Source organism: Oryzias latipes, chromosome 15 (genome assembly GCF_053564925.1).
Source record: "Oryzias latipes strain Hd-rR chromosome 15, Olatipes_Hd-rR_3.1".
Taxonomy (NCBI): Eukaryota; Metazoa; Chordata; class Actinopteri; order Beloniformes; family Adrianichthyidae; genus Oryzias; species Oryzias latipes.
Window position 1 is genome coordinate 26,913,064 of NC_136251.1, and position 8,914 is coordinate 26,921,977.

The 8,914-nt window shown below is 35.4% G+C and overlaps 1 protein-coding gene across 1 annotated transcript in view; it reads right to left on the minus strand.

The window, feature by feature from the left end:
- Window positions 1–7,809, minus strand: part of eys (EGF-like photoreceptor maintenance factor) — a 242,607-nt gene extending 234,798 nt beyond the window's left edge. Inside the window, exons 1-2 of the mRNA XM_078932365.1 lie at window positions 7,672–7,809; window positions 7,477–7,576 (exon numbers count right to left, since the gene is read on the minus strand). The gene's annotated coding sequence lies outside the window, so the exon portion shown is untranslated. The remainder of the gene's footprint in view (window positions 1–7,476; window positions 7,577–7,671) is intronic.
- Between the last annotated feature and the right edge of the window lie 1,105 nt (window positions 7,810–8,914).

Below are 8,914 nucleotides of genomic sequence, written 5' to 3' on the forward strand. Positions count from 1 at the left end.
GAAATTGAGTTGAGCACGGGTGTTTGTTCTGCCCAATTCCTTTTCATGTGCCTGTTTTACGTTTTTTCACTCTGAGTTATTTCATCTTTTATTTTTTTTTTTAATTTTTTTTTTTTTGCACCATAACTGTGAAGAGCAAAGAGGATGAAGACATTCTTAACAGTCTGATGTGTCAGAGTAAAAGTGTTAAGTGTCGGCAGCTCAAGCATTTTCAAATTACAAGCTGCCAGCTTCCTCTTTGAATATCGTAGCACAATATGAGTAACGCATATGAGTAACGCACGCATCGGGCACGGCAAATGCCGCCCCCTATGAAGTGCCGCCCTGGGCGACCGCCCACATCGCCCATATCTAAAACCGCCACTGACTTAGACATAAAGAAACAGATTTTTTTCAGTGACATCCTCTCCTTCTTTTCTGTAATCGATTGTTTTTGAACCAATGCTTTTACTTAAAAAAAAAAATATGTTCATCAACTATTGAACTACTTCTGATCAGAAGAAACTTAATTCCAGTGACATAAATAGAAACTGCTCTATCATTGAAGCTTATGACATTTCTGAGCAAAACATCTGAGGAACATTTGCCTCCTGCAAACCTTTAAACTGCTTTTTGTGTTGTTTTGATCAAATTAAGCTGCAAATGTTTAATAAAGGCTAATCAATCTCCCCTATAACATCTAACTGCCTTTTTTGAGCTTAATTCAGATTTTTGATTGCACAATACATAAAAGGGAAAAAAAAAGACATTCCATCTTCAAGACTAGGGTCAAAACATTTACTAAAAAAATCCACATTGGGTAAAACTACCCTTTTTGTGTACATTTGTTTTCAACTTCAAACACTTTAGTTTAGTTTTGTTTTGAACTAAATATGTGCCAAAGATTGAGTACTCAATAGTTGCTTGCAAGAGCTACTTAAATGCATGTGTTATTGTTGATCAAACTGGCTTATTTCTGTTTTTATTTGATGAGTTACGATGGAATTTTGTTACTAACTGGCGTCAAAATGGTTCATCTGTTTGAAATTGTTTGGTCACTTGGCCACTTCCTGGATGTTCACAATCAACAGACTGAGGCTCCTTACATTTCATTTTGCTACTGTCTCTAAGTTGTTTCTTTTTTCACAATTCCCTCACTCCAAACACACTCATGTACACACTTTTGCACATAAAGGCAGGCAGCTACCAGAACTGGACTGCTACTGTTTTAGTATTATTTATATCATGTGTAATGTGAACTCAGGGAATATTTTGACAGCTCTTTTTATTATGTATTTTGCAATGGCCTACATTGCTTTGGCTGGACAGGTACACTCACACCAGGGAGCTGCACTGCAATCAGTCTTGTGCTGGTGGCTGCTAAAAAGCAGTATAAGTAAGGGTTAAGGGCCTTGCTCCTAGGCAATTTGGTAGTGGCTATCCAGAGAGAAAAGGCTGTTGGCCATTAACATTCCCTTTTTCCTGCAGCCAGCCAGTTCCCATTTATAGGAATGTTCCCAGAGTAGAAAATGTCCCTTTTGGGAGTGCTAAAATTTTTTTACCATTTCGATTTAAATTAAAACTTGAATTCTAACCATACAGGTTTTCTAAATAAAAGTTTTAAAGAGAAAATGAAGATATAAAGATTTAATTTTATTTCAAAGAAATCTTAATATTTGGGACTAATACTGGGACTTGGATGCATCTTCAAGCACTTCCAGCTGAAAGACAAAGTGAAGATGTTCTTACAAAGGTCACTGACATCCTCCAAAAATGTTTGATCTGTTATTTACTGAACCACTTAAAATATGTCTGCATGTCTGTCCTTTTTCCTCCTCAATCACTACTGACCCCGCATCTTATTCTGATCACCAGAGGCTCTGTAAATCATCTCGTCTGTAGTCAGTATAAATTCATGTCAGCATCTTTTGTAAAATGACTGTTCTTATCAAAATTCAACAGTGTGAACCACCTGGCTGACCTTAAAAGCTGTCATATTTTATCTCAAATGCTCATCTTAGTGAAAGACATTTAAGTTCACAACTCTGGCTTCCTCCCCCACTGCAGCTAGATTAACGAGCTGCCCTTTTCCATGTAGCACTAGTCATATTTCCTGCAGCTTTAGGTAGCTTCATTATATACAGAAATATTGACCTTCAGTGCCTTTTCACGAGAATGTGTCACAAAGGAAAGCAAGCATTTATCTATATACATCTGCAAACTAGCTCCTCTCCACTTTGCTAATCAAGACTCATTAGGACTATCAGTAAAGGTCCTTTTATGATTATTATCAGTCGTAAGTCTCCAAATTCTGAGGCAAATGCATGATGTTTAAAGAAAAAAAAGTTCATAAAATCATCTTTGTGCATTCAATTCTGAGTGTATTAAAAATAATTAATAATAAAAAATAATGATGAAATCATTCCAATCATATTATTTCTATGAGCTTAATTGTCAAAGTATGAGTTAAGTGTTTAAGACTGACCTTGACTTTAACCGGATAAAAGAATGACTGGTATTCTTCCTTATCTAATAAAAAGCTAACAGTGGGAATGATTAGCACACCCTTTACAACAATTGGGGAAAATTAGATGATAATTGATTAGAAATCGTTTCTGGAGTTTCTTTGCACTTTATGGTAGATTCAGGAGTCTGTAGGCTTGATTCATTATTCTGCAGTTCATGCTGACTCAGCAACTTGTTAATCAGGCACACAGTTGCGTTCACACAGTCATCCGAGGAGCACGCTGAGAAATAATCAGATCGCTCTTGAACATAGATATAATTAGACTGGTGCTGGTGTAATTATGAACTCCTGCATACACTGTATGTACAATAACAGAATGTATTAAATGATGGCAAACAAGAACACTGGGGGACAGAAACAGTTGACTGACTCCTATCCAAACATGCAAAAGAAAAATTATACAATTTTCAGTTCTGTCAAAATATTTTTTTTTTCTGGTATTTCTCTCAGCTATTAAATCTAACAAGAAGTTTGAATGTAATAGCAGGCCACCATCATCGACATTTTAAAAACCTCGGGTCTATAATGTCAAACACTAAAAAATGGATAGTTAAGATGGAATAATGAATGCAGACGGATGATGCTAAAATGCCACAAGAAGATATCCATATATTAATTACTGAGACACAGACCAAGTGCCATGTAGAAAGACTAATTGAGTCAAAATGTGAATATTTAAGGCAATAGTAAAAAAGAAATTTGTTAACTTCTGTAGGGATTACCCAACATTCACACGTAGCAGCAAATTATCTGTCGCTGAGTTGTGTGACCTTTCCTGCTCATGCAGACTGCAGAGGTAAACAGTTTTTCATAGTTTGTAACATACGCCCATTTATTTATTTAAAATGCAATGTATTAACGTGCGTTTCCTTAAATTGACCTACAAAGAACACTTTCCCTTCAGGCTCCTGGGGAGCAAACCTTGCCAAAATGAGTAATTGCTGGAAATGGAAGGGATGAATCTGTGTTTACACAGAGAAAGGCAAATACACATAATCACAAATACCACAGAGATGAGCAATGTTCCATGAAGCCTATGCAAGTGGACATTATGAAAAAGAACCACAAGGAAATCCTTTTACTGCCATTTGTTGATCAAAATGCAGCCTGTGCTTCACAGCAGGAACACGTATTTTGTGGCAATAATCAACCTCAGTAATGATGGGAAATATTAGCTGTGATCATAGATTGCTCTTTGTGTTTTGACTGATTACTCTGGAGTCCGTATGGAGAGGGCGCTGGAAACAAGGACACCACCACTCCACCTCGGGGATTCAGACATAAAATATAAAGGACGGCAGATTATTATCCCTGTCACCTTGCCTTAAGCAATGATATTCTGTTTTAACAGTGCTATCAAATACCTGCTGTGTCACACATTGGTGTATTTCAGCTTCTGTTAAACAGTATTTATGAGCTGTGCTGAAAGAGGAGGAAAAAAGTCGATGCTGAGCTTCTAAGTACCATCATTCACTTCAAAAATTCAACCTTTTTAAATAAAAAGTTGTGAGAAATCTTTGAATCAAGTACATTTCAGCTTAAATTAAATGTTGAAGTTCAGAGGTGAAGTGGAGATAGAATAAAATGTGAATGAACTGAATGAATGCATGCACAGAAAAACAACATTTGGAAAAACATGTGAAGTAGATGTATGATAACAGTGATGTATTTAAAACACGACATAAATATAACCAACAAAATGCAGAACAAAAACACTGAAACAAGACAAAAATAAAAGCACTATAAATGAAAGAATAAAAGTAAGAAAACAGTAAAGTCGATGTTATCCACACATCTCTTTTTTGTGGCATTTCAAGTATTTGTCTTGTCTGCTCTGATATTTTTAAAGGCACAGGCGTCACCTTGACTGAAAAGACATGAATATCTAAAAGTCTTTGAACAATGCTTGGCTTACAAACCACAATTTATTGGTTTCGCAATTCTCTTTTGATTAGTCGAGAATAGTTTGGAAGGACGGTTTGGTTTCTCAAAGAAATTGGTAAAAATATGAGATTGTGTGCAGGTATGAGAAAGTACTACACACATGAATCATAACAGCAAATAGAAATGATGCAATAATAATGCATGCTGTTCATGTTTTGAAAGATGGTCATGTCTTATCAAATAAGAGTTTTAGTCTTCTCCTGTGTCAGTGCACCATATTTTCTGACAAGCAAGAGGTTTAAGGAACAAAAACACAAAATCTTAAGCTTAGAATAAAAAAAACAGAATAAATATTAAAGAATAAGACTAAAGTTTGATGGTTTTATTATTTTTATTTTTAATTATTTTTTATTGATTAATTATTTTTTTTGACAGGGAAAATAGGTTTAATATACATTTTTACATTAATTGTTAACGAAATAAAATAACATCTAATCAAAAAACATTTTAGTCTCTTTGATGATAAAGTAGCTTTAATGTCATGTTTCTTCCCGGAACAGAATCAGGAAGGAAATGGTCATCTCAGTGTGGCCTTTCCCATTATTCAGCTCAGGCAAAAATCAAAATGTCTGTAAGTTTAAAAATAAATGCGTTAGCATTTTTAACCTTTTAATTATTTTAATGCACTAGTTTTTATTTTTATTTGTTGTTCCATGGATGTTTGGGTGAATTATCTAAAATAAAAGCTGCAATGAAATGAAAAGAACTAAGATGCAGAAAGAAATGACCCAAATACGTTTAGAACATTTTTTCTTATTATGAAAAACTTTATAAAGGAAAGAAAAAAAAATAATTGTTTGTAATGAAAATTAAAAAAAAAACAACAACAAAAAACCTGTAAATAATTTAAAGGGAAAAATTAAGATTTTTTCCCCCCTAGCTGTCAGCAGGAAAAAAATTCATTTGACGACCACTTTAGATTACATCAAAATATTTTATTTGAAATTACACACTGGAAGATTTGCAAAAGGACAATTAGATAAATGCACAGAGGACTTTGCAGCCACTAAAATATGTAGATCTGAAGGTACACAATAAAAGAAGAGTTGCCCATAACAATAAATGAATAAATAGACCTAATAGGATCTGCAATGATTACATCAAACACTTGTTTTTTATGGAATAAAATGACAAACTCTGGCTACTTTTTTACATTCCACATTCTGCGCTTTCTGGCATATAGGCATATTACATTTATGAAATGGCCTGCTTTTTCTTTTTACAATGGCTGGTTTCCATGACAACATTATCAAAGTCCTCCGGCAACCATCTTCATAAATCTCCAAAGATGGACATGACAAACTAGGGATCACGCCATTTTTCTCATCAGGTGGCTTAAATACATTTCTGTAAAATTAATGGTTTATCAGAGGAATTAAATCTTTAAAGCAACTTTATTTTTTCAGGATAAAAATCAAAGAATTGAGGAGACTGGATACTTATTTATCACGATCAGAAAGAAAATGACATCCAAATACTCTGAATACGTCTTATGAAATAAAAAAATCACATTGTACATTTTTAGCAGCTTGGCTGATGACGTTCAAACCACTTATGGAGAACCATGAAAAAATCCAACTTTGTAGCATCCTCTAAGGATGAAATAGATCTTGCAAAACATCATTTCGCAAGCATGAGGCATATCAGCTCCTCAGCTATGCACTTACATGAAAGTCTCAGTAAAGCAAAAATGTCAGTACCTTTCTGCAAGAAGTTTTTGGTTGCATCCTCAAAGTTTCCTCATCTTTCAAACCTTTTGCTTCCTGACACAGATAGTAAAGAAGCTCTGCTATCTAGTTCCTTTATCAAAGTGTCTTATCTCACAGTATTAATTCATGAAGACCAGCACCTTATACCTAATACGTTGATCAAAAATACAGTTTAGAAGACAAACAATATGAAGTGAATTAACCAAAACATTGTTGTTGTTAATAAAAAATGAAAACACTTTTCATCAAATGTTTCTTGCGACCTAGACTTGACACATTTCCCCCGACATTACACTTAAAGTGATGCAGGACAACATGGAGTTTCCAGTAGCCTAAATATCATAAGACAAGTACATTAATCGACGGTGACATTCTCCATGTTGTTGTCATGAGATGCTATTTTAGCCATTGGCGGTGCTCGCATTTTTTATTTATCTCAACTGAATGGTGTTTTAAAGTAAACGATGCTCCAAGGAGATCATTTATTCATAAAGCCTTTCAGAAATTCGCATGGTACGACCTACATTTCTGGGAGCAAACTTGGATAAGTGGGAGCTTTGAAAGTAAGAACACATGTTGTGCAGCCAACGCGTGGTGCTAGGAAGACAGAACTTCATCAAAGTAAAGGGCAGTTTGAGGAAATTATTAAGGTCTTACTGAGACTAAAGAGGAAACCAAGTCAATTTTTTGGTTTGATGCTGGGTTATCTGGAGATTTTGAAATAGAATTGGCATGTCTTACATCAGTTAACAGCAATAGCAGTATTTTATTTTACACCTAAACTGTGTTCCATACTTAGTGTCCTAACATACAATATTATACTCTTTTAATTTTTATTTTTTTTATTTTTATGTCAGGTATACATGAAAGTGTATACTTTATACCTTTGCATGTTTGCAAGGCTTGAGTCGGCAGGTGAAACAGATTGTAAATATTAAATAAATACATAAATTAACAAAACAGTTTATTTAGTGTTTTAAATAAATAATACCGTTTTTTTAGAAGAATCATAAAAAAAAACATTTTGAAAGAAGAAAATAAATACTTTCAGTTGGCCAATTGTGAAGAAAAACCTATACAGGAACAAATTGAAAGAAGAATCAACTTAAAAACTTTGACTAGAATCAATTACATGAATATGTTTACAACCATCTCCTAAAGTACTAAACATAATATTTACAAGGCCTATACCGTGCTATTCTTAAGCCTTTTTATAATAAACAATATCCATGTATATGGTAATATATTACCTTTGGCACATAAAAGAACAGTTTTTTAAAGTAAAATATTCAATATTTTGGCGAGTTATTTTCCTACCCGGGCGTAAGACGGCTCGATCTCTGAGGCTCCGCCTTTTGCTCCGTGTGGGCGCCACCCTTTTCATGCCAACAACTTAGAGCTGGCCTCGGCAGCGTGTCTGCGTCTCGCCCACAGAAACAAACAGCATTCAAACTTTTGCAGAGATGGATGTGCACTTTGTGCATAAAAAAGGAAGGAGTTTATGCCAATCACCGCTAGCTCCTTGGAGAAAGTGGGTGTGGGTGTTAGCCTGGGGGCGATGCTGGCAGCCCAGATTCTTCCTGGAAGGGGCTGTTCCTCACTTGTTTACGTCAGCTCGCGATTGGAAGGGGCTGATGCTCAGAGAGCAGGTTTTCAGAGGAATACTCAGAAATCTGTGAATAGATCAAAATACTGCTATGGGGTTTCTTTTCATGAGGAATGAACATTATAATAAACTTTAAAGCTAAAAATTGATTTTGCGTGATATAGGCTCTTTAACCCTTGTGCTGTCTTAGATGACCCCACCCTTACATTCACGTGTTCTCCCTGCCATGTCAAAGGTGGGTAAAGGTGGAAAGATTTCATGTAATCCATGGACACCAGTGAGGTTCAAAATTCATTGAAGAAAAAAGGTTCAGAGCACTGTCTAGTGGGTCTAGATGACCCAACTAGTGACCCAAAAGTGCCTAGGATAGCACAAGGGGTCTCCCTGCCTGTTAAAGTCAATATGAGACCGGTCATTTGTCTTGTTGTGTGGCCATGTGACGGACCAATGATCTTTCAAAGGTGTTTTCAGCTTTCCAGTCACTGGAAGTGGCTCCAACAAACGTTGGTTGTTCTTTTTTAGCTAAACAATCCAGCGTGCACACGATCACAATAAATAAAATGGAAAAAATAAATAAAAGCTTACCTAATGCTAATTGATTATTGGAAAACAGGGGTCAATTTTATTATTTTTGGCCTAGTTACTGTTCGACTTGGCTGTACTCCCAAAGACTCATTATGTGTTTGTTGTGGTTTGAGTGAAAATAGGACAACTGCCTTTTACCTACAGGTGTTTCCAAGTAACTTCTGACTTAGTTCAGTTTTCCTGCAATTCCCCTGATACATCATTGGATGGTAATTGGATGGGGAGTTGTTGTGACTCATGGAGGCCAGAACATGAATCAAGATGGACAGAGCATATCTTTGTGTCCAGTGACATCTATTACCCGTGAAGCACAGTTTTCTCTATGATGGGCTGTCAGAGTGCTTCAGTATGTCCTGTAATGCTGATTTTGTTATCCTTTTTAGCATTTCTTTTATGATTTTGTCAGTGTCGTACTTTTTTCTGTTTTGATTTAAACCTTTTAATAGTAGAGCCAGTTATTAAAATAATTGTGCATTTATTGGTATAAGCACCAAATTTGGCATGGGTGTACCTTAGGGTCCCCTCCTTTAAAAGACCACGTCAGGTCAGCCATGAGAAAATCAA